Source organism: Musca autumnalis, unplaced genomic scaffold (assembly GCF_047663935.1).
Source record: "Musca autumnalis isolate F117 unplaced genomic scaffold, ASM4766393v1 scaffold_3, whole genome shotgun sequence".
NCBI classification, from domain to species: Eukaryota; Metazoa; Arthropoda; class Insecta; order Diptera; family Muscidae; genus Musca; species Musca autumnalis.
The window spans coordinates 131,093,707-131,120,717 of NW_027411866.1; the positions used below are offsets into that span (position 1 = coordinate 131,093,707).

Sequence of the window (27,011 nt, forward strand, 5' to 3'; positions counted from 1 at the left end):
TTCATTTATTTTAAATATAGTAAAAATCCCGATAATAAGTACAGTCGAACCTTGATGATCCGGGAATCTATTATCCGTAAACCTCCATTATACGTGAAAGGAAACACAAAATTTTGCGTTTATTTTAACAGTGGAAATCTTAATGGACCGGGATGATAATTAAATCCATCAAATTTCAATGGTTAAAAACAATGCACAAATTAATTATTTTAGAACAATTTCAAACTTTTAAACTTCATATTAAATTCATAATTGCTCTTATTTGCTTCCCAATGAGACCAAAGCTTCGCTATGCAAAACATCTGGTATTTCCATTGGTTTGTAACATATTTAAGAAAGTAGGAGTGGTCTGGTATTATTGTTTGTACATGTTACATAATATGTATATAGCGCATTTAAAAAAATAGGACGCAGGGTATAACCAGCACCTCCGAAATTTAACAAAATTTATAGCATTTTTCCACCAAGGACCATCCCTGTACATTATCTGAAAATTACATGGAAATCGGTTTAGAAGTTTTGAAGATATAACACATTTAAAAAAGTGGGCGTGGCCGGAGACACAACCACCATTGTCTATCGCATTAATTTTCAAACCACGCTCCGCCGAAATTCCACAAATTCCACCATACATCAGCCTATTTTCACCAGGATTATCCCGGTACATTCCCTGAAATTTGTAGGAAAATCGGCTCAGAAGTTTCAGAGATAGAAATTGGGCGTGGTCGGGTCTTAAGGTCCCAAAATGAGTACCTAGGGTCGGAGAATCGTAGGGTGGAAGTTCGGAGCAGGGTGGTTCGTTTCAGAGTGATGCGATATGAAGAAGTTCGGATCGGAGGGTGGAAATTCCGAGCGGAGGGTGGAAGTCCGCAGCAGGGTGGAAGGTCGAAGCAGGGTGGATCGGAAAGTGGAAGTTCGAAGCGGGGTGGTTCGGAGAGTGCAAGTCCGCAGCAGGGTGGTTCGGAACGGGGTGGTTCAGAGTGTGGTTGTTCGGAAGAATTAATTCAATCACTCGTTTCATTTTTGCTAAAATAGCGGTTTTATTAAATCAGACATAGTGGCGGTACCAAACGTGGTAAATTCAACACAATGTATAGTTTATTTTAACCACGGGTCCCCCCTGTACATTCTATGAAATTTTCAGGAAAATCGGTTCAGTAGTTTTGTGTATGTAACGTATTTAAAAAGTGGGCGTGATAAAATAGAGTTTTTATAAAAATAGGGCATGAGTGAGGTACCCCGCCCTCTCCGAATTTGAAAAAAATATATATAGCCTATCTTCACCACGGGTGTTTCCTGTCAATCCCTGAATTTTTCAAGAAAATCGGTTCAGCCGTTTTTAAGTCTATACGGAACATACAAGCATACATACAGTGTCTTCTATATATTAGATATCATTTTTAAAGACATAGGCATAGGCTTAAAAATCCAAGTCGGGTTATGGCGCACATTTTACAGAAAGAGTTATCGAAATCGGCCCAGCCGTTCTCAACTGTTGCCATTACCAACGAACGACATTTGATTTTTATTTATATAGATATAGCATAGGGGAAGTACCCCGCCCCATCCGAAATTCACCAAAATTTTTAGCCTATTTTAACCGGGGGCCATCCCTCTACATTCCCTTGCAATTTCAGAAAAATCGGTTCAGTAGTTTTTGTAGAAATGACAAAAATTGAAAATTGAAAAAATTGGGCTTGGTCAAACATTTCGTTGCATAAAAACCCAAGTCTGGTTATAGCGCACATTTTACAGAAAGAATTATCGATATCGGTCCAGCCGTTCTGAACTGATGCCATTACCAACGAACAACATTTCATTTTTATTTATATAGACAAATGAGAAACAGTTTACTCCATTATCCGAAAAAATCTATTATCCGTAATGCCTCCGGGCCCAGCCAAATTTTCGAATTATATGTATATTTAATTGGAATCGTTAGGTTTCGATAGGTTAGGAGATATGTACCCAGCAAAATAAATTGGAAGTAGTGCAATGTAGACTAGTTCTTTCACGGCATGTTTTTATGCAGTTCAAACGGAGTCGTGAAAAAGGCACTCCATTCCTCACATTTTAACCGCATTTGGATGCAATCCAAAGAATCACATCCATTTGTAACATTTAAACAACATCCGGAGGCAGTTCAACGGAGTCGTGAAAAAGGCACTCCAATTCCTCACAATTTAACAGCATCCGGATGCAGTGCAAACGGAGTCGTGAAAAAGGCACTCCGTTCACTACATTTTATTAGCAGTTGTTAGAGATCCCTACATGTACATAAATCGCCCAGCAAAATAAATTGGAAGTAGTGCAATGTGGACTAGTTCTGTCACGGCATGTTTTGATGCAGTTCAACTGGAGTCGTGAAAAAGGCACTCCAGTCCTCACATTTTAACCGCATTTGGATGCAATCCAAAGAATCACATCCACTTGTCACATTTTAACAACATCCGGATGCAGTTCAACGGAGTCGTGAAAAAGGCACTCTAATTCCTCACAATTTAACAGCATCCGGATGCAGTCCAAACGGAGTCGTGAAAAAGGCACTCCGTTCGCTACATTTTATTAGCAGTTGTTAGAGATCCCTATATGTACATAAATCAGATTGTACATCTCTACAGGCAGCGGCTTTCATTTTCCAAAAAGAGATAAGCGTGTTAACATGTCCAAACATTTGTTAATACAAACTAAATAATATTTAAATAATATTTAATTTGTGAACATTTTTCCGGCAACTCACCAGAAGAAAATTTCCGAATGGAGTGCTGTTGGAGTACGTGTCGAAATCTTAACTGGTGGTGGGAAGACAACCCATTTAGCAAATGAAGCAAAAACAGTTCTGCTTGGAACAAATGCAAGCGGAGGAAACACGCATGTTTGCGATTGAATTCAATGGAGAATTTTCATAATTTGTGTTAATGTAATAAAGTTGTTAATATTTTTGTTTTGCACAAATAATAAATGCATTTTATTTGTTCTGGCATATTTTGTAATGGCTTGCACAATTTCCGCAGAATGCCTGTACCAAACACGTGCTTTGGACTGCCTCCTATTCTACCCCAAAGGGTTAGTTAAAATGCAATGCCAAAGGGTCAGTTAAAATGCAGTGCCAGAGGGTCAGTTAAAATGCAGTGCAAAAGGGTTAGTTAAAATGCAATGCCAAAGGGTCAGTTAAAATGCAGTGCCAAAGGGTTAGTTAAAATGCAGTGCTTTGGAGTGCATCTTTCAGTAGTCACGCTCTTGTAAAAATCATCAGTGAAAATGCATAATTTGATGCACATCCAGATCACTTGTACATATCATTTAACTGCATCTTTGGAGGCAAACATTTTGCTGGGTAGCCACTTGTGTGACCAAGTCACTGGGTATTTTAGATAGATATAACAAATTTGTTGTGGTGGTGGTACGAAGTCCGTCGATGAAGCAGTCACGAGTTGAACAGGGCAAGTTGAGACTTCTATAAAATCGAATAGTGTTGCCATAATATAGTCGAAATTGCTCAGAGATATTAAACAACCCTTGAGAGATCGGCGATTTGTTAGGAATTATCGGGATACTACTGATATATTAAAACACGTTTCTTTTCTCGCATCATTTTCTCAATCAGTAGTGTTGCTTCATATATTTTTCATGATATAAAAAATCTCATGCTCTAGGCGGGGAAAATACAAATGAAAATCGTCCTGAAGGTGTTTTACAAAAATAAATATCTGCAACCTTCCTTAGAGAGATTAAGCCGAATTGTATGATGTCAGAATGGGTTAAAAAAGAAAGGGAAGAACATCGTGGTACACCACGGAAGAAGAAGATAAATTTGTGGTTCTGAAGGATATAGTATAAGGATATACGTCTTAAGGTATAAAGCATGCATAGCATCCGATCTGTAAGCAAAATGGTGGACATTTTAGTTGAAGTATGCATGTAAGAAAATGCTGGATGTAATGTACACTAGGGCGAACAAAAAAACGACAAAGTTAAAAAAAAAATCCTTTTGATACGAAAACCTTATATATGCAATTTTTGGCGATCGGTTAACGTTAACCCGGGATCTTTGTAATTTGCATGTGGCCAAAGGTGCATCTTCACGGCAATTTTCTGAAATCCTTATTTATGGTCCAATCGATGAAACCAGTACCAGTTCATTGTTGTGGCTAAAAACGAATCCTACAAAAAAATTTTGAAAATCAGATCGGATTTTAGTATAGGTCCGATAGTCCAATTATGGGCACTATATAGCTATCTATCATTCTTGTCATAGTCATACATGAATACGTTACATATGTAAATGTATTTATCAGGGCAATCATGAATGACAATTCCGTGCGGAATTTTTTACCTTTCCCCAATTTCACAATTTTTTATTATTTCCATATTTGTGTCCAAAAAACGAATATTTTTGTCGATTCGTCGAAAATATTCCATAATTAAGTTATTTTAGTAGATTTTCAACGTTTTAAAATATAGCGTTTAAAGAATTTTAACTTTTTAAGAATTATTTTACTTGCGGACAATTCTGAGGGAAATATTCATGATTGCCATGTATGCAGTCTGCCTGTATTTCATTCAATATTTCGTCAATTCTGTTTTTCCGGGTATTGTTAAGTGAGTTAGTCAGGTTCACCACATCTATCGATTCTGTTTTATTTATAGAAGTTCGAATCGAGTAGAACCTCCATAATTCGTAATCCAAGGGCCGGCAATTTTATACGAATTATCGAGGATTTCGCATTAGCGAGGTTAAATTGTGAAAGTAATGTCTTCAAGGGACCGACAAATTACACTGTGACACACAATGGAACTCAAAGTCTGTGGGGCGGAAATTTTGTTTTGGAGATGAAAGCCCTTGATGAGTATACGAGTACTAAGAACACAAAAGGAAATTTTCGCCATAGGTCAAGTTTCTGAGATATCGCGCGATGATTTTTTTTAATTTTTTCCCTTTAATACTTGGGAAAATAGCTCCATATCTCTGTTTGGCGTTGTTGTAGCTTCATTTTGAGGTGACATTCTTCATTCAAATCGATTGGTGAATCTTTTGTAGAACATTTCATTCTTCTAACTCAATGCCTTTCATGTTCTTTTCGTCCTTTATTTCTTGAACCGTAGTGAAAGTACAACAAGATGAAATTTTTTAGCATCCAAATATTCTGCAAAAATGTTGCTCAGAAGATTTTAGGTACGGTTGTCTTTGACAACTAGTCGATTGACCTATGGCAAAACTGTCCTTTCGAGTTCATCATATTATCATCATCGACATTCATCGCTAAAAAGAATTTTTCACCCCCCAGCCTTTGATCTCCATATTTGCGCGTAAAAACGGTATAAGAAAACGATTTTTTTTTGTTCTGTCGTTTGATGGATAAAGTTATACCGTCCCGGTTGAAATCCAACGTCTTTATCTATCTCGATGATTTATTGGTTATTTCCGAAGATTTCGAGACGCATTTGAAATTGTTAGATCGGGTTGCCGAATGCTTGAGAAGTGCCAACTTAACAATAGGACTTAAAAAGAGCATGTTCTGTTTTAAAGAACTAAAATATTTAGGTTTTATTATAGGAGGCGGTGTTTTGAAAACTGATCCTGAAAAGGTACAGGCCATTAAGAATCTGAAAATACCGAAAAGCTCTAGGGATGTGAGATGTTTTTTAGGAACCGCGGGCTGGTACCGCAGGTTTATTAAAAACTTTGCTGGAATATGTGCGCCTGTTAAAGGGACCAAAATTTGTGATAAGGCCGAAAGCTATAGAAGCATTCGAAGAGTTGAAAATGGCTCTGACAACAGCACCGGTGCTGAAGCATCCGGATTTTTCTAAAGAATTCTTTATCCAATGCGACGCCTCGGAGTATGGAATACGGGCAGTTCTTTTTCAGAAGGGAGACCACGACGAAGAAAACCCTATAGCCTTCTACTCCCAAAAACTGAACGATTGCCAAAGAAAATATAGTGTGACAGAAAAAGAGTGCTTTGCGGCCATTATGGCTGTGAAACGATTCAGGCCTTATGTGGAAATGATGAAATTCACAGTCATAACGGACCATGCCAGCTTAAAATGGCTCATGGGAGTGAAGGACTTAAGTGGTAGACTGGCTCGTTGGTCCCTGCAGTTACAGGGTTACAATTTTGACATTGAACACCGTAAAGGAAAGGATAACGTGGTGGCAGATATGTTATCCCGACTTGAGGTGGTGGAAGAAGTCAATATTGTAGATGATCTGTTCGACTTCGAAACAACTGAGTCCAGAATATAAAGAATTGATAAATGAAGTGGAGAAGAATATAGCCAAACTTACAGATTTGAAAATTAAAAACTAAGTAATCTTTAAAAGGACCAAACCGGATAATGATTTAGAATTCGAAGAAATGCCTTGGAAATTATGGAACCCCCACTCACTGACACACTTGTTGATAGAAAAGGCACATAATGAAGTGACCTCGGCTCACGGCGGAATTGCGAAGACCTTATACCGATTACAAAAGTTTTACTATTGGCCTAAGATGACATCACAAGTAAGGTAATACGTATTAAATTGCAAAACGTGTAAAGAAACCAAGCTTGTTATCAGAAATATGCAGCCAACCATAGGTTGTGAGGTTATTACTGAACGTCCTTTTCAGAAATTATATATAGACTTTTTAGGGAAGTATCCGCGGTCCAAGAATGGAAACAGCTATATATTTATAGTTGTAGACCATTTTTCCAAGTTCGTCTTTTTAAAGGCTATGAAAGAAGCGACCACCTCGAACGTTGTTCAGTTTCTAATAGAAGAAAATTCGGAGTTCCAGAAGTGATTCATACAGAGCGAATTAATTTAATTTGTTTGAAGCTTTTTAATGCTATACACATAAGTTTAATCGGTCACTTAAAATCGGTTCAAAAATCGGTTTTAATGTCGGAATATCCGGTTCAAAAACTGAAATAACCGGATCTATCTTCCAAGAAAATTTTTTATTAACGTGTTCACCATTACAAGAGCTATTTGTGGTAAATATTTCGGAAGCACCCCAGATGTTTACATAAGCAATAACCAATTATTATGTCTACATACAGTTGCGTTCAAAAAAATAGGAGTGCCCATACACAAAAGGGAATGGTCCAAAAAAACATGGTTAAACTTCTCCATTTTGGCTTATTTTGTATTTGGTTAACATTGTTGACCTTCCAACTGTTATTTCATTAACAGATATGTGGCAATTTTTATTAAATTATGTACTGTTTACACCAACATTATAAATCGTCTTAAAATGTTTTGTTCAAAAAAATAGGAGTGTGGAAGAAAAAGTACAATAAAAATATTTTTATTTGAATCTACGACCAAAACTGTAAATATTTAAGTTGATAGTACTAAATACAATATATTTAATTTTTTTTTTTTGAAAACAAAAGTCCTTTTGTAGTATCCAAAAACAGGCTATTGTCCTTCTGGCGACTTTTCCAATAAATTAAGCACTTATTGGGGAATTCAGTGGATTTTATACAAAACCTTTATTGATTAGACTTGTTTAACACTCTGATTGTTACCTCAAACAAAACATAATGATTGGTATCCCATAAATTGGGGTATTTTGAACCATGAACCAAATTTCAGCCAGTTTCCATTAATCCTTTATGAAAGGATCGGTCAAAACAGCGCATTTATAAGTCATTTATTCCTCGATCAAAGAAAATTATGAGGTCCTCAGGATGTTAGCTTTATGTACACAATCAATTTCACTTCTATTCCAAACATATTTTAAAGCGTGAACGGTTGAAATTAGTTTTACACCATTTTGTGATAATCCGGCTTTGACTACTCTATGGTTGGTATACACCGTACTATATTTTTCTACATAAATTCACGTTTTTCGTTCAAAAGTACTTAATTTAGATTAGTTATCATAGAAAATTGTGTTTTATACGATGCAAAACCTAATAAACATATTCGCAGGGCAACTTCAGAAGTATTTCCTTAAAATAAGCTTTTTTAACAAAGCGGCTATAAACATGGCTCATATGTGCCAATTGTTCAAATATTAACAAAATAATTGTTCTGCGTGTAGTTAAGTTGCTAAGGGCCTTAAAACATTATTTGGTCGAGGAATTAATGCCTTATAGATACGCTTTTTTGGTCAATCCTTACATAAAAGTCCAATGGAAACTTGCTAAAGCTTGGCTCAAGGATCAAAATACACAAATTTATGGGAAACCAATCATTATCAGCCCTATTCTGAACATTCCCATGGGAACTGTTTCCCATGGGAGCGAAATTTCCCATTCCCACGTTTTCCATATTCTCAACGACGTGGGAACATCAAATCATGGGAATTGAATTTTCGAAATTCGAAATTAGTTACACCAAATTATGATAGCATACTTTTAGGGGGCTGTAATTTTGTTTTGTAATACAAAATGCCTATTTGCATTGAATTCGCGGTTTTTGAATTAGATTAACAAAAGCACAACTCACTTAATTCAACAAACGTGCATTGATTTATGGATTTTTAAGTGAATGGAGTCAACGATGTGTGATGTTGTTCTAATAAGCACATTTTCTTCAGAATGTGCGAATTGGTGTAAGCATTTTTTAATTAGTAGGCAAACATAATTTTTATGTAAAAAGTAATAGGAACTTTTTAAGTTTGTAACGAATTTAAAAATTGTATGTTGATACAGAGTAATTTTAGTTAGGGGTTTAACGAGTATATCGCTAGTTTTACTTATTCCTAATGATCGCTAGAACTCGTATTTTGCATATTTTTAAAAAAATTCAAAAAGATAAGTTCGGATATTTTTCTTGATTATTACATATTTTTGCTTGTTATTACATATCGTCACCATAAAAATCCGAAGACGTATCTCAAAAAAAAAAAAATAATAATAATAATAAAATACGTTTGTGATTGAATCTAAAACTAAAACACATGCCCTTGCAAAATTTCAAGCTTCTACGTTCAAAAATAACGATCCTATTCAAGAAAAGGCATTTCGGAAAATGGAATAGCATTGCAATAATTTGGCATATATGTATGTACGCCTGTGATCTTTGTCGTGTCGTTGAGGAGACTAACACGTTTTCAATAGAACGTTGGTCGTCTGATTTAAAAAACCCGAAAGTTATATTACGAAAATGAATAAAAGTTGTAAAGATTGTATATATTATGGTTATTTTCCAATATATTTTAATAATTATTGCCAAAAATTCTTTTGAAATTGATTTGTTTTTACTTGTTGTTCTGCGTTAATAGAATCAACCATGACTCTTTTTCTCGTATTTCAATACATATGGTCTGTTCCAGAACTGCAAAAATCTACTAATTTTTACTACTTTTTTTGTTTTGTTCGATAACATGAAGGAAAATTTTTTATCGGTGTAAAACATGTTAGATTCTTGCAGGTTTTTGTATCATATAAGAATATGCAAAATCCGAAGTCTACTAATGACATATTTTACAGCACATTTTGTATGCTTTTATTAATGGGTACTTTACACGATATGTTTTTGACATATGAGTTGTCACTTTGCATATACATTTTGTATGGGAGAAGTGACAACTCATATGCAAAAAACATATCGTGTAAAGTACCCATAAGCAAACACTTGGCGATTATAAATATATATAATTGTTCCACAACATCCCATAGGGACAAGGGAGACTTCTCTCATATCAATGAGTGCACCCCGATTCATATTAGCTCAATGATATGGGACCTACAGTTTATCGCCGAGTCCGAACGGCGTGTCTAAGACACCACTTTTGTAGAGAAGTTTTACATGGCTGAAATACTCAGGAAATGTCGCCAACATTACTGAGGGGTATTTTGCCACCGTTGAAAAGTGTTTTGATGTTGCCTGGCCGGGGAATCGAACCCACGACCTTATGTGTGCAAGGCGGGTGTGCATACCATTGCACCACGGTGGCACCCGGCGATTATAAATATTTGCAATAATTTTGTCGTGTAGATGTCTTAAAATATGAAATTTCATAAAAATATGAAATTTCATGAAAATTTTTTTCAAACTCCCACACTGTTTGCTGGGGAGATTTTTCCCACAAAAAGACACAAAATTCTCCCACAATTCAAGATAGAGAATGTATACTTTTTTCCCATGGGAACAAATTCCCAATTCGAACTTCATTCAGAATGAGGGGAGATGGGAAATGGGAAAAAACTCCCACAAAATTTTATTCAGAATACGAAAATGTGGGAATGGGAAAAAATTCCCAACTCCCATGCGTTCAGAATAGGGCTGTATGTATTGTTCGAGGGAAAAGCTAGAGTGCTAAACAACTCTAATCAACAAATGTTTTGTTTATAAAATCCATCGATTTCAGAATAAATGCTCAAATTATAGGAAAATAGCTGCAAGGATAATATCCTGATTGTGGCCAAATCCAAAAGCCTTTTTTGTTTTCAAACAGCCTTCAAATCAATTAAATTCACTACTAATAACTAAAATATTGTCAATTCTGGTCTTAAACTCAAATACAAATTGTTTTTTTCTCCTTTCTCTTCCACACTCCTATTTTTTTGAACAAAAATTTTTAAGACGATTTATAATGTTGGTGTAAACAGTAAATAATTTAAAACATATTGTCACATTTCTGTTAATGAATTAACAGTTGGGATATCAACTATGTTAAACAAATGCAGAATTGACGAAAATGGAGAAGTTTAAACATGTTTTTTGGACAATTCCATTTTGTGTATGGGCACTCCTATTATTTTGAACACAGCTGTACCTGTACATAACAAATAACGAATATACAGAAAAACAAAACATAGTTTAATTCTGAACCAAGTCCGAATGAATGTCAAAAATGACGATGAAAATGGGACAAAATCGACTAGTTGTCAAAGAGAACCGTACCTAAAATTTTCTGAGCAACATTTTTGCAGAATATTTGGATGCTAACAAATCTTCTCAAAATGCTGCTGCACAGTGTTATCCAGATGATAGATTTATCGAGATATGAATTATCGCAATTCTACTGTACTATATTTTTTGCCGCCGCGATGTCTACTTCTGTTGTAACTGTTTCACTTTACAGGATCAATTTCCGCTCAGTTGCCTCTCTCTCTACTCCCTCACATTCCTATAACTTTCCTCCACATAACGGTACCTCCCGATTTTCGGTATTTTAAGAATTTCAGCCAAACTTTTTGACCGAACTATATGTAATTTGACATTTGAGGTTCAAAAAACTTCTCAACCAAAAATTGTCAACGTGGGTCCACGTTTCGGCGTAGCCCCCATATAACGGTTCCTCTCGATTTTCGGTATTTTCAGAATTTTAGCTACATTTTCTGTTTACAGTTTACGACTTGTTTTCCTCCAATGTATAAAAAATTACCATTTCGTCAAAACAAATTAACGCTTCGAAACCAAAAAGCAACATCTAAAATCAAACGACGCACAGTGAAAATTGGTACTGATTGGACAACGACGCAACTTCGAATACAACGCCAAGCGAGGTCTTGGTGAACTCACAATATGACATTTTTAATTGTGAGTTTTTCTTACTCTCCACCTTGCTTCAAACGAACTTTTGATTTGTTCAGTGAACTTCGATTATTTCCTTTAAAATAGCACGATAAGACGTTCTGTCGTCCACCTGTCTTGCTCTTTTGCACGATATCTCTCGAAAGAGGTAATAATGACTCGAAAGATCTAAAGAAAACTACGTCCGGCAGCTAAAAAGCCTGGTGAGCACGATAACTCTCAGAAGTACTCATTTTGGTCTAATATTTGCACATCGAAATATTTGACTGTCCTCATAAATGCAGTATTTACATTGCAAAAACTGACAATACCATAAAAAGATGAAGTAAATATGTGTGGCAACACTGACATTGTCAAAAGAGAGACGTGTCATTTTGCTGCATTCATGAACGCACACATCGCTTTACTTCTTGTAAAATTCCATTTTTTGAAAAAAAATTTATGATATTGAATAATTACCACTAATCCGCCATTTCTAATAGTTTCTTATGTATTTTTCCTTTTTTCTTTGCAAATGTCAGTTGGCATACATAACAGTACTAAAGAAATGCCAATTGGTGTACATTTATGAAGTCGCGACTATGTCATTTGACGCATCATACTGCATTTATGAAGTCAGCCTTTGTTGCAAACTTAGAGAATGCTATAAGATGAACTTAATCAGTCCACTCCTTCGAATATTTCCCACAAAAAAGTACAAACATTTAGTTTTAGTTCACTTCCCTAATCGTTTTTAATATTTTTTTCAATAGGGTAGGCCTTGCGGTTCTGATTCCAAGGTAAATTCCCCGTGAGTTTTCTCACTCTCTGCCTTAAGTATAAACGGCGAAAAGACAAAATTCACGGGGAGTATTTGTTCAGAGTAAGGCTTTGTTGCAAGTGAAGCCCATACTTCCAGAGATAAGAACCCCGAAACTTTCTAAAAACTATAGAGTATAAATGTACAATATGAGCAATTCGCCTTTACGTTTTCGTACGATTCACCATGCAGTTTCTTGCAAAAAGTATACGGAAATGAAATTATGCTTGCTTGAGTGACAGGTGTTGGATGTGCCATTAAATGTGTTGTCTTTCTCTGGTCGACTTCCGAAACGTCAGTTTCATTGTAAATGTCTTAAGCATCCTATTCCATATCGCAGTGATACAAAATATGTAAATGCGAAGTATTGCACTCCAAAACGTCACTGTTGCAGAATACACACGAAATAAGCGTCAGGTGTGCATTTTAAAATACTTTTACAATGCACGAGCAATAACTGAATGACGTTTCAGCCTTTAGGCTAACGGCACGACCAGATCGGAAAATGTTTTTTAGTCCGTCTGTCTCTCTGTCTGGTTGGCTGGAGCGCACTCTCGAAAGGATCAACCGATTCGGTTCAAAATTTGGCTTTCATAATATTTTGTACAAATTTAGTTTAGGTTCGAAGATGGGCAATATCGGTCCGCTCCTTCGGGTACCTACCTCCCCCACAAAAGTTCGGAAAATTGTGCGCACGATAACTGTTGCGCAACCGATTTGGTCCATACTTTGCGCGCCGTGAAATCTCTACCGGACATAGATGATGTTCTAATATGGACTCTATCGGTCCACTCCTTCGGCTATCTCCCACACAAAATTTCGGAAAAGTTCAGTTTAGTTTGGACCAGTTCTCGAATCGAATTTATTTTTGTTGTAACAACTTATATACGTTGCCTCCATTACGATGGCATAAGTTTTATCAGGGGCAAGTATATATTTCCTGAGAAAATAGCCCGAAAGATGTACAGCTTTTTCATTTCATTTCATTCGCACACATTTTCGTTTCGAAACACAGAAACAGTCTGTAATACCCTAGACAGACGGCAGAGTTAATTTGCATTAAAACTGTCCTAATTTGAATTAATTTTTCACCCTGACAGACGATAGTTTCTGCATTTATGAAACAGCTGTTTGTGTTGTTTGTTTGTACCCAGCAGAACATTTCATAAAGTTTTACAAAAGTTCGCCAAAATATGCGAAACAAATACACTTTCTACCATTTACCCTTTCACCACGATAATGCAAAAATAAAATAAATTTATTCGCGATATTTTTGAGTCCTTTTAATATTAAAAAATTTCGCAAAACTCCAAAGGAACATTTGAGGAAGATATTATTTTCGATAGAATTGGTATGGTGGGTAATAAAAATTTTTGTGAAAATATAAATTTTAAAAACAGATTTGTTAGAAGGCGTTAAAAACGATTAGCTGCTATTCTTCTCGCGAAAGACCACTACTTATTTTGAAGAAACGCGAAAATTGCTGATTTGCTTTTCTTTTTTATTTTCTTAAACATGGAAATTTGGCAAAAGACAATTGATTTTCAACAGCATTGCCATATTGAAATTGCTAAATTTAGTTTAAATTTCCTTTGATTTTGTGCATTAAGAATGTGGATAATGCACGAATTAATTTGAATTAAGGCAGTTAATGCAAATTAACGCTGCCGTCTGTCTAGGGTATTAGTTTAAGTTCGAAAATCGGTCATGTCGGTCCACTACTTAGGGTACCTAACAAAAGTTCAACAAACGAAAATGTGTGCGAATGAAAGACGCCGAAACTTTAGTTTTCGAAATATTTTATTTTTTAATTTCAACTGAATGTACTCGTTGTGTCCACCGTGGTGCAATGGTATGCACACCCGCCTTGCCAAGCAACATCAAACAATTTTCAACGGTGGCAAAATACCCTTCAATAATGTTGGGGACATTTCCTGAGTATTTCAGCCGGGTAAAACTTCTCTACAAGTGGTGTCTTAAGACACACCGTTCGGACTCATTTAGCTAATATGAATGGGGGTGCACTGCACTCATTGATATGAGAGAAGTCTCCCTTGTCCCATCTGGCATGTTTGTGGAACAATTATTATATTACTCGTTGTGTCCAGTTTACAGCGATATTATATTTTTCGTGTGCAAGTCTATGCTTCATGTCCAATATTCTGAAAATACATGGTCCTTATTTTTGAAAAAAAAAAGATTTTATACATTTTTGTTTTACATTATCGCTGAGGTTGGAAACAACAGAAAAAAATACCAAATGCATACCCTTTGAAATGTTTTTAAAACGTCTTCAATATAATCGTAATCTACGGTATATTATAATAGAATGTTCGATATAAATAATATATTAAATAAAATGTGAAAAATAAATTTGACCCATAATTTTACACTATAAATCAGCTATTGTGATTAAGTATTTTAATATTTACTTTTATTTCTTTTAGTATCAACGATTAAAGGGATAAGTTTAAGTTGCAAAATTTAAAACAATTCTTGAAAAGTTATTAAATTTTAGTGTAAAGTTTTAAGATTTAAAGTACATACATATATATCAATACATAGTATAATAAATATAAATGATTTGATAATTTAGTAAAACTATTAAAAAAGAAAGAAAAAAAAAAAAAATATTTGTTACAATGCGAAAACAAAGAAAATAATTTTTTATTGATTTTAATACAAAAAAAAAAAAAAAAAGAATTCCAAATGTCTGGAAGAGAATTATGGCTTCCATGAGGAATGTTTATGTTTATTTTTTCAGCATTTATTCAACGGGTGAAGAATGTTAATTCAACTTAAGGTACAGTATTTGAGATGAAATATAAACATTGAATATTTTATTAATGCCTAAAAGTATGCTACATTTTAGAAACGTGTAGAATAATTTATATTGGGTAATAAATAATTGATTTTGGCCATGGCACAATTACTAAGGTAGTGGTATCACACCAGCTGTTCGAATATGAAAAGTCAAATCCCTTTATAAAAAATATTTCTGTTGTAATTTTCCCAACAACATGAAGAAAATTTTGACATAACCCAGTTGTTCGGGTAACTAGGGAATAACTAGCAATTTTGCTGGTTACTGGTAAAAACAACTACATACATAGTTACCACCCAATTTACTCGCAATGCTATAGACTGGTGAATTTAACATGGGGATGTTATAGGAAGGCGTCTATAGTCTCCTCACTGCATTACCAGTAACCACCCAAATCGATAGTCATGTGAAAGGCAATAGTCTCTTCATTGCATTAAGGGCTGTTTACACCATCTATCAATGTCATATGAGCTGCCATTTCTTTCGCCCATTCGACATTCTCTATGTTTGTCAAAATTGACGTCATCCATACAACTTTCAATTTGTGCGTTCATACCTGCAAGTGTTATTTTCGTATGACATAACCTAAAAATATAAAAACAGCTGTTTTTGTCATTATTTACATTTATTGTTGAGTTGCAATTTTGCGCAAATTTTAATTTTGGTTGAAGGAAACTGAATTGGTAGAATTGGCGTTTGGAGTTATAGAGGCATTCATGTTTTTGCCACCAAACAATCATTTCGAAGACTGCTTCTTTCGACCAATCGATCTGAAAATAACATTATAAACGCCATTTATTTACTTTACTGAATATTTAAATATACATACCTTTCCATTTTCTTTTTTAAAAGATTTTGTTTTTCATGTTTTGTTTGAGAATATCAGAAAACAGCTGATAAATTTATGTTTACATACGAGAATGCCGTATCAAATAGAGCGCTCCCTAAATGAAAAATTTACATATGAGTTGCCAAATCATTTTGATAGATGAAAATTTTCATAGTGGTTACACTATGTGTACAACATTCGCAGGTAGAAAATTTGGCATCTCATACGACATTGATAGATGGTGTAAACAACCCTTAACCAGTTAATTCGGTCCTTGATTAATCCTTGATACTGGAGCATATGTTTCTTTGCTTATGGAGCTTATGTGCATCTCCAAATAATCTTCTGAAAATATTTATTCTTTTTTAATTTTATTTTTTATTTTTTATATGTTGTGTTTATCATCACTTCCTGTTAATATTATAAGTAGCATTTATATCGAAAATATTTGAAAAAAGCAAATAAGAATTTTTCACGAACTACATACAAATTTCCGAAGCAAAAAATGTTTCTCGAAACAATTTTGCTTGTGAAGAAAAAACATTCGCAAAATGTTCGAAAATGATATCGTTTTTAAACTTTTGACGAACAAAAGAACAAAGTGCTTGTGTACACCCGAAAAACATTTGCCAATCCTTCGACAGTGATATCGTTTTCGAAAGTTTTGCCGGACATTCGAATAATATCCGCACTTGGTATGGGGGGGAAATGACAAAACATGTATAACCCTGCGTTTACAAAAGACAGGACAGTTGGCTTCATGTATTGATTGTCAAAAACTCAAAACAAAACTGCAAAAACAGTTGTAAAATTATGAATGAAAAGCTTCGATTTCTTTTTGTTTTCCGTTCACATACTTTGTTTTTGTACATATTCTTTTGTTTTCAACACATTTAAATTATCATCTAACTTCTTTTTCACAAAAATGTCAAAAATTTGTTAACCCTACTGTCTGTGAAAAACTGATAGACAGCTGGGAGACAGCCGACAAATGTATGTATGTGTTAGTAAATCAGAGTTGTATTTGAAGACAAACTGTCTGGTGTAAACGCCAAGTAACTATAGAATTAACTAGAGAATTGACATGATAGGCAGGGGAAGCCCATTTCAAGTGACGAAAGCAAGCTATAGGCCATTTTGTGTGCCATTTGTGGGTGTTCAATGAGTAACTATAGTTGCTTTCCCAAGGATTACACATGTAAGTAACTTGCAGACAGTTGTGTATACATATTATAGTCGAAACTTCAATTTTTTCGAACAGACACTTGCATGTGTAAACTTTCGGAAAAAATTGAAGTTATGGGCCGATTCCGTACAGCGAGGCGAGTCGTGTCGCGTTGCCAAATGCAATTTTTCAATTCCGTATGGCAATATCGCCTGACGTCGTCAAATTTTGTCGCCGAAATGTTCATTTTCCGGCGACAACAAATTAGCTGTCGCCGTACATTTTTACTAACGAATAAAAATAAAATAAAAAAAATAAAAATAACTTGTTGTCGACGATTATTTTCTATCGCTGTACGTAGTGCATTTTTTAAATTTTGTCACAGAGACGATAGACGACGCGACATGACTCGCCTCGCTGTACGGAATCGGCCCATTACTTTCAAAGCACTTACATTGATTACTGACAAGGAAATTTCATCGGCAGTGAGGTTTTTAGTTGGTGTGGCAGTGAATATGTGTGAATGTATTGGTATTTTTCGAACTGTCACTTGCATGTGTAAACGAGGGGTTAGCTATGTCAAAGTAGACAATTGCTATTTATTGAACAACTGGGAACATATTCATCATTTTACGATACCACTACCTTGGTAATTGTGCCATGATTTTGTCTAAGTGGCGAAATGTAGTTTGGACTGTGACCATGGCCTTCCGAGAATCACATTTAACATACTATTAATAGTTGTGTTCCTTTACTTGCCTGAGGTTACAATTTGTCCCATTTTTAACCTGCAAAGCTTTCCTTAACCCCAAAAATTGGTAAAACTAGAAGCAATTTTTAGAGAGAGAAAGAGAGAGAGAGAGAACAAGGCGTTCTCTTCTACCAGACAAATTTCTTAGGGTAAAAAAATGGTAGGACTAATTTTTCGACATTTGTTTGACAATTATTTGGCAATGATGAAAAAAATTCACAAAAAACTGACAAAGCAAAATTAAAAAAGAAAATTGATTTTTTGTTTCTTTTTGACATTGTTACCAGATCTACCATTTTTCCATTCCTTCACTCTTCTGGTAAAACTGTAGTGGAATTCTGTAAGTCCATATTTACATTTCGGCAATTTTGCTTGCGGCAATTGTCAGTTTGATGGAGAGGGAGGTGAGACATATGGTAACCCTTTGCCTCTCAACACCCTCTCTCACCTACAATCTGACAATTGCCGCAAGGAAAATTGCTTCATGTAAAAATGGATTAACTCATTTTTCGAGCTACCGACAAAAATCGGTAAAATTAAAATGCTTATAATCTAGGTAATTAACAAAAATTTTCGGTAAGTTACCGATTTTTGTCGGTAACTCAAAAAATGAGTTACAGAATTCCACTATTGGTTATGAGAGAGCAATTTTGACAGTTTTCTCTTTTACCACTTTTGCCATTAAAAAGTAAAGGAACAAAACTAATAAGCGAGGAAACATGTACCTTCTAACACGTTCACGATTAAAACTTCGATTGCAACTTTGGCTTATTTTTTCTGGAAGAAAAAAGATGGAGAAAAAACAAACTCTTTAACATTGAGATGCTCGCGAAAGGTTCGCTTTTCTGGTCAGCTGTTGTTCTATTCGATATTCACCGTTAACGCAGATTGGTCCGTAGATCTTTCAAAGAATTGTTCACTCAAACACGCAAGCACTGCCTTATCTGCTTGCGCAAGTACCCAGCTTCGGAACCATACATCAGCACGGGTAGTATCAGTGTTTTGTAGAGCGTTATTTTTTGTTTGACGAGTTGTGGCTTTGTTTTTAAAGTGCTTTGGCCAAAGTAGCATCTGTTGGCCAATACAATTCTTCTTTTTATTTCACAACTGATGTCGTTTGTTGTATTTACGGCGGTGCCGAGGTATACGAAGTCTTTTACTACCTCAAAATTATAGGACCAACTTCAACAGTTGGTCCGAGCTCAATGGACGCATTGCGCGTCGACACCATAAACTTGGTCTTCTCGCCAGACCCACTTTAGCAGATTCTCCTTCGACTTTCATAAAGGTATTGGTTACTTCTTTTACTGATCGTCACATGATGTCTATATCTTCAGCATAAGCAAGTACTATTGGTGTAGATTGTGCCACTTCTTTTGACATTTGCCTCTCGCATAACCTTTTCTAGCAGGATGTTGAAAATATTACACGAAAGGCTGTATCCTTGCCTTTTGGTACAAAACTCTTCGGAGAGGTTCTATCCTATTTTATCTGAAGATCTTGTGTCAGTTAGAGTCATTTTACAAAGCCGAATGAGCTTTGCGGGCCTGGAATACCTTTGAACGTAGCGGATGTCGAAGGCTGTTTTATAATCGACAAAAAGGTGGTAGGTGTCGATATGCATCTCTTGGGTCTTCTCCAGGATTTGCCGCAAGGTAAATATTTGGTCGATGGTGGACTTGCCAGGTCTAAAGCCATATTGGTAGGGTCCGTTTATTTTGTTGCTCATGGGCTTTAGTCGTTCGCACAATATCCCTGACACTATCTTGTAGGCGATAGGGAGAAGACTTATGCCCCTATAGTTGGAGCATAAAGTCTTATCTCCTTTCTTATGGACGGGACACAGGATGTTCAGGTTTCAATCGTCGGGTACGCGTTCTTCCTGCCAGATGGAGCTAACTAGCTGATGCATACACCTTCTCAGCGTGTCGCCTCCGGTTTTGAACAGCTCGGCTGGTAGGCTATCAGCTCCTGCTGCCTTATTATTCTTGAGCCGGTTTATTGCTGTCTTTACCTCATCTTGGCCGGGTGGTATACATTCAATACCGTCTTCTGGGATTGGATCTGTGGTATCTTCGTCGCCAAAAGCCATCAGTTTGATGTTTCACTCTTTGGTAGAATTTTCGGACTTCATTCTGCCTCCCGTACATCTCGATTTGTTCACACTCCCGCTTTTCCATCTCTCTCTTTTTCCTGTGGAAAAGACGTTTCTCTTTTTTCCCGATACCTATCTCGTGCAGGGATGCCAACTTTTCCCAGGTAAAAATCGCTACAGCCACATACTCACAGTAGTTTTGTAGCGATTTTTACCTTAAAACAGTTGATATTCCTGCTTAAACAGTGGTTTTTGTACGTCAAAAATCATAAGTAGGGGAAAAGCACCAACTTGGCACCCCTGATCTCGTGCGTTACGCGTTGCTACTGATTGTAAAGTAGCCCTATATGCCGCATTTTTCTCTTCGGTAGCAGCACGACACTCCTGGTCATACCATGGATTGCTTGGTGAAGGTCTCTGGTATCCAAGTACTGATTTTGCTTCTGTTTGCATGTAGTGGGCAATGTTACCATTGGTCTCTGGTATCCAAGTACTGATTTTACGGCTGTTTGCATGGAGTGGGCAATGTTTACCATTGTCCTGATATGTTAACGGGACGAGGAGTGCTTTGATTAAGCAATTGGGCCAGTTGAGTGGAATATGCTGTGGCTATCTGTTGTGACTGCAGCTTACCGATATCCAACTTTCGTGTTGTGTATGTTCGCCCTTTGTTTGCTACGTTTAATCTGGTACGTACCTTTGCTGCAACAAAAGGTAGTGGTCCGAGTCTATGTTTGCACCTCGAAACGATCGTATACCCAACACGCTCGATGCATGTCTTCCATCTATCACAACGTGATCAATTTGATTTCTTGTTCTTTGATCTGGCGACAGCCAGGTGCCCTTATGAATATCGAGATGCTTAAATCTGGTACTGCTAACCACCATGTTTTTATCAGCTGCAAAGTCTATCAGCCTCATACCATTGTCAGATGTTTCAGTGTGAAAACTGAATTTCCAGACTGTTTGGCCAAAGATATTCTCCTTCCCAATTTTGGCATTAAAATCGCCTAATGTAATTTTAATGTCATGGGCAGGGCAACGGTCATAAGTTTGTTCTAAGCGCTCATAAAATATATCTTTGGTCTGTTCGTCTTTTTCTTCAGTGGGCGCATGAGCGCAAACAAAGCTAATGTTGAAGAATTTTGCTTTTAATCGAATTGCAGCGAGTCTTTCATTCACCGGGGTGAAGCTGTAGACCAGATGTTTTAACCTCCGACCAACTACACACCCGCAACCAAACTCAAACTTTGTGTCATGGCAGCTATAATACAGAGCGTCACCTTTAGATGCTGTTGTGACGCCTATCCCAATCCATCGTATTTTTCCTGTATGGCAGTAATGTCGGCCTTGTACTTTTCAAGTACATCTGCCAATGCGTAAACTGCACCGTCTCTATTAAGAGTGCGAACATTCCAGGTGCAGATTCGCAGATCATGGCCCTTAAAAAGTTTGCGGGGTTCGTCAACTTTAGAGGGATTTGTTTTTCTTTTCTTTCGTTTTTTTAATAGTAGGCTGCTTTTTTCTAGGGGAGGGTTACTAACTCGGCGCCCAAACCCAAGTTTTTAACGTTCTTATGGGTGAACGCGCGGCACATTTTAGCTCACTACCTTTAACCGGTTTAAAGGCAGCTATCCCAGGTAACACCACGGGGAGGTCAGTGTCCACTTGAGATGAGAGAGGGACCAAGATAAATACTGGACTTTGCCATGTTAAAGCCGGTCGAACCGTTCCTTGGTATCTTTCATCCCCTACGTCAACCACCCCTACGGCCTCCCTCTCTAGATTATGTAAATCTTTCCTGACATGCTTGGGCCGGGGATACCTATGAACTAGATAACGATTTGCCTATAGCATTTAAGCATCGACAACATCCTATTGTGTTGAAGCACTAGAAAGATCTTAGTCTCTACTAAAGACATGAGCAGACATGCATAGTCATGCATGAAACTAGTGAGCCGATTCCGTACAGCGAGGCGAGTCGTGTCGCGTTGCCAGTTGCAATTTTTCCATTACGTATGGCAAAAGTCGCACGACGACGTCAAATTTTGTCGCCGTAATGTTCATTTTCCGGCGACAACAAATTAGCTGTCGCCGTTCATTTTTACTAACGAATAAAAAAAAAAATAAAAATAACTTGTTATCGACGATTATTTTCTATCGCTGTACGTAGTTCATTTTTTAAATTTTGTCACAGAGACGATAGACGACGCGACATGACTCGCCTCGCTGTACGGAATCGGGCCATAGGGATTCTCAGATCGAGTTCCCCACTAAAGCAATTTCATAAAATAACTTTAGTATGGAACACGATCTAAGAACCCCCTAGTTTCGTGCACGACTAAAAAGCAACTGACGTTTCGGAAGTCAGCCCCTGTTGCAGTTCTCAGGGCTGCATTCTGGCAAGGTTGCAAGTTTTTCCATTGTGTATCATTTACCGCAACACCCACTGGCGCCGCATAGCTTACCACATACCGTTGTATGCCCTCAAGTGCTGCCGGCTACGGACTTGTGGACCTTGTTCGTACTTCTCATCTTATCGTGGACTTTGCGGTAGTTAGTTGTCGAAAATGTTGACCTGCACCTTAAGTGGAAGCTTCATTTCCGCAATGCCGTTGATGGAGACATCCACTTCACTCGCAGACAAGTGGTCCATTGTGCTTTTCTTGAAAAGAGAGAAAAGAGGATAGGAAGAGACAGGAAAAAGTAATGAGGGGAGTGGATAGATTAAACGAGGTAGGATTGAAAAAAGGTTTAGTTAAACGTAATATATATAGGATGACCCGGCCCTAGACATTTAACGCTCCTATAATATCTTATTAGGGCCACAGGATCTATGGAAGAGATGTACGAGAGAGATGTAATCTCGTAGGAACCAAAGAGCCTGTGTCTTTTATTTGTCAAACAAGGACACCGACAGAGAAGGTGCACGACTGTTGTAGTCTCTTCCACATCTTCAAATAACCCGAAGTACTCCAAGTTGTGTTCCTCCCACTTGTTATAGATCGTATCCAGCAATGACCCCTACAGCAATTCTGATCCCTTACATGCGAAGTGAGAGAGGGGAAAATATAAATTTTAATGCTGAGGGGTCGATTTTGCATTACCACTAAACTTAAGTTGCGTTGTCAATTGTCAGCACAACTGAGATGAAATGTTGTGTCATGTTATCAATAGAGTTGTGTCGTTCATGAACGAACCGGTTCAAAGGAACGATTCCGTGAAAAGAACGAGCGGATCCGTATCCAGCTCATTCTTTTATATCGTTCATTTAGATCCCCGATGGACGAGTCATTGCTGCTTACAAAACAAAACCACCACCATTAGCTTTGCATACACACAAGCAAGCAAAAAAAAAAACAAATGCATTGGTTTTGCAGTCAAACTCTAAAAAACGCTGCGTTAGCACAAGCATCACAAATTTCCAGACAAAACAAACAATGATTCAGAGAGCTACTCTCGCTCAGTAACAGCAAATCTCGGTCATATGTTTATTTTGCATCATTCGTTCATCTGGTTCTTTCATATCAAATCCAGAAACAAAACCACCCCCATTAGCACACAATGTGTCATTCGTGAACGAACATTTTCAAAACAACGATTCGGAGAAAAGAACGACGGAGTCATATGCAGCAGAGAACGAACGACTTCAAAAGAAAATAACACAGTCAAATGTATTGTTGAACGAAAAAGAGCCAACGAACGAACTAAACGACCCGGATCTTTTTGGTGAACGGAATGAAAAAGATCGATCCGCTCAATGAACGAGATTGCCCAACACTAGTTATCAACCCAACTGGGTTGTCGATAAACGTGTTATCGATCAGTATTTTTTCAAACTTTTGAACTCTTAAATGGCACAATTCGCAAAAAAAAAAAACTATTTTAAAATGATAAGTTTAGTGGAATTATTTTTTGATGATGAAGAAAAAGTACAGGACATGACATCTATTAAAAGAAATTTGAGGGACAAGTCGAATCCATTGGAATTGCCACCTGCACTGTAAGTTGAAGCTCATGTTGGAAAGATTTGTATAATCAGTAAATTATTGGTCTGTTCCAGTACTGCAAGAATCTACTAATTTTTACTATTTTTTTCGATAACATAAAGGAAAAAATGTTATCGTAGTAAAAAGTAGTAGCTTCTTGCAGGTTCTGGAACAGACCCTATTTTAGGTTTAATGCGTATTTTCGATTGAAAAGGATGCCGTAGTTTACATTGTGGAAACGTTAAAGGATGACTTCAAAGTAAGTTACAGATGAACAGTAATACCCCACTTTTAAAAGTGTGCGCTGCGTTGAGATTTTTTGGGGAGGGAAGATTCCAAAAATCCCATGACAATGATTACAACAATTGCATTGCTCAATCTATATTGTCGAACGTATTGAAGGAAGTTGTCCACTTGATAAAAAAAAACACAAAACAAAAATCATTTTTATTCAGAAATAACATTTCCTGGTACTGTCGGCTGTATAGATGGAACCCATGTACACATTGGATTTGCACTCAATTTATCAATTAATATTTCAAACTGTTGTTTTATTGTTATTTTCACCATCTATATTGCACACAAAATTAATTAATCATGCAAATAATCAACAATTGTTAAGAAAATGTTTTTTTTTCCTTTCAATTTTATTTCTAGTTTCTTCGAAAATATTCACTGCAACTGAAAATAACTGGTTGCTAAAAAATAGCCGGTTCGTCAACTGAGATTCGCAACTTCAGTTGAAGGTTACCATACATAAAGTAATTTTGAAAACTCCACTCAACGATAATTGCTATCGATAATCGACCCCTAAATTTGCTGTGAGCAACGCAACTGGTGTTGGGTTGTTATCCATAATCGACCCCAAAGTTTTCTCAAAGTAGAACTTATTCAAACTGTTGAGGGAAAAGCAAAGCGTTGGCTTGAGCCAGGACAATATCTGTGAGATCATTAACGTGTTTATTGACTTCCCGTGCTGTATGAAGTTCTGGAATTTTATTCAGCCTTGAAGATTGCCTTGGTTTACTTTCAAAGAAAGTTGACATGTGTATCGCGCTGTAATTCGAGAACGGTCACTACTCCTTTACAGACGCATCCTCCATATTTGTGAGGACAAGGTCTATTACCTCCTACTTTACCCTATTCTGGAAGGTGGCCGTATTTTCATTATTACATACTCCCAGATTATTAATTATTATATAAAAATGGAATATGGACTCCTCTCTCACATTGGTGTTATGCTTTCACAGTGGAAGTGATGGCCACTTAATAAAAAATGGAATATGGACTCCTATCGCACATTGGTGTTATTGCTTTCACAGTGGAAGTGATGGTCACTTATATCCCAACCCATTACTAAGCTGCAACTGCCCGAAGTTTCGTTCACTAATTTGCGCATCAATTGGTTTCGTAGATCGGGTACTTCATACGGCGATGTTAGCACCAAAACTCTTCTTGATCCTTCTTCTACCCTCATTATTGTCGTAATAGCTTCAACAACTCTGCAATACCTGAGTTAGGAGATGGCGACCATGTTGTAGCAGCAATTCTGTTTGGGATCTCTTGCAAACATCCTAAAGGACATCCATGCCATTAACTGTCAGGATAAGGAAAATTTCGATTCCCCTTTTCTTGTAAATCGCCGCCCTACCAAAGCCGGTCTTACTGTCGTCGGGCTTTGATCTTTCTTAGATGTAATTCTTCTGTAAACCAATGATCCTATCTTGAGGACATCTGGGGCGATCATCTTCGCAGGTCTGGATAGCTCGTGGGCTTCTCACCAGTCAGTTGGAGAGCTTTTACCCGTTGCTACCTTTCCAGGCCATTTCAGCTTCAGCATATGAAGCCGAGTGTTTGTCCCACTGACCTTCCACCATCCTTTTGGCACCTTGTTGGGGGTCCTTTTACCCTCTTCATACATGCCCGCTGTGAAGTGGTCTTCGATTTTTCACTAGCCTGTCTTGAAGTTGATGGTACGTCTGTGACTTTAGCCACTTGACTTCTCGCTGCATTATCCCCTCTACTCTTTCCAGCTTGAACTTTCCTAAAAAGGCTAGACCTGTTAGGAGCTGCCGACCCTGCATTGATCTGTGAACCAATCCTATGCAAGTTTGAGGCTAAAAAACATTTTCGCTCTTCTCCCCCCTCCCTACAACATTAAGGGTAGGCCCAGATGGAACAGTCACACTGGATAAGACCTTTTGTGGCTGCTTATCTACGCCTGACCCTTCCGATTCTTCGACTTCGAGACTGCAGGCACCTTGGTAGGTTTCGACCGTGACGTTGTCTTCGGGGTCGAGAGAGTCAAGCTGCCAAAACCTGCCGCGGACTATAATGTTGTCTCGTTCCTTTTTAAACTTGGCTCTTGTGCTTTTAAAAGGCAATTCCATTCCGACAAGTTTTGTTTTGAAAACAATGAAAATTGCGGGTACGAGCAATATTTTTCCGTTTCCATTCCCCTTATCTATCTCTCCTACAAACATGGACTTGCCGCTAGTACACTTGCCTAATGTAAGTAAGTCCATATTTACATTTGGCAATTTTCCTTGCGGCAATTGTCAGTTTGTCGGTGAGAGATGGTGTTGAGAGGCAAAGGGTTACCATATGCTCCACCTCTCTCACCATCAAATGGACAATTGCAGCAAGGAAATTGCCTAATGTAAATATGGATTAAATTGGGACATAAAAGAATAAACAAGAATAGGGAAACCCAGTTCGAAATTTGCTCGGCCTTCTTAGTCCATATTTACATTAGGCAATTTCCTTGCGGCAATTGTCAGTTTGTGCCAATTCCCCTAACAATTGTCGCAAGAAAAATTGCCCAATGTAAATATGGACTTTATTCTTTTATTTTTTTTAGTGTCAGAAATGAAGCAGGAAAGCAAGGCAAGCAGGCGAGCTGCTTATCGTCACCTGAAATGCCCAACATAACCCTTTGAGGCAGAGTTGTTGAAGCTTTGGACATTTCAGGTGACGTTGTGTACCCAGGCCCTTAGACCTTTGCTAAATTTTGAGCAAAAACAACGTCGCATGGACATCGCTCAGGAGGTGCTGAACGTCGTCAACGATGATCCACA

At 37.1% G+C, this 27,011-nt stretch overlaps 1 protein-coding gene across 2 annotated transcripts in view; it reads left to right on the forward strand.

Moving 5' to 3' along the window:
• Nucleotides 1–27,011, forward strand: part of LOC141397743 (heat shock protein 30C) — a 110,904-nt gene that overhangs the window by 26,326 nt on the left and 57,567 nt on the right. The window lies entirely within an intron of this gene.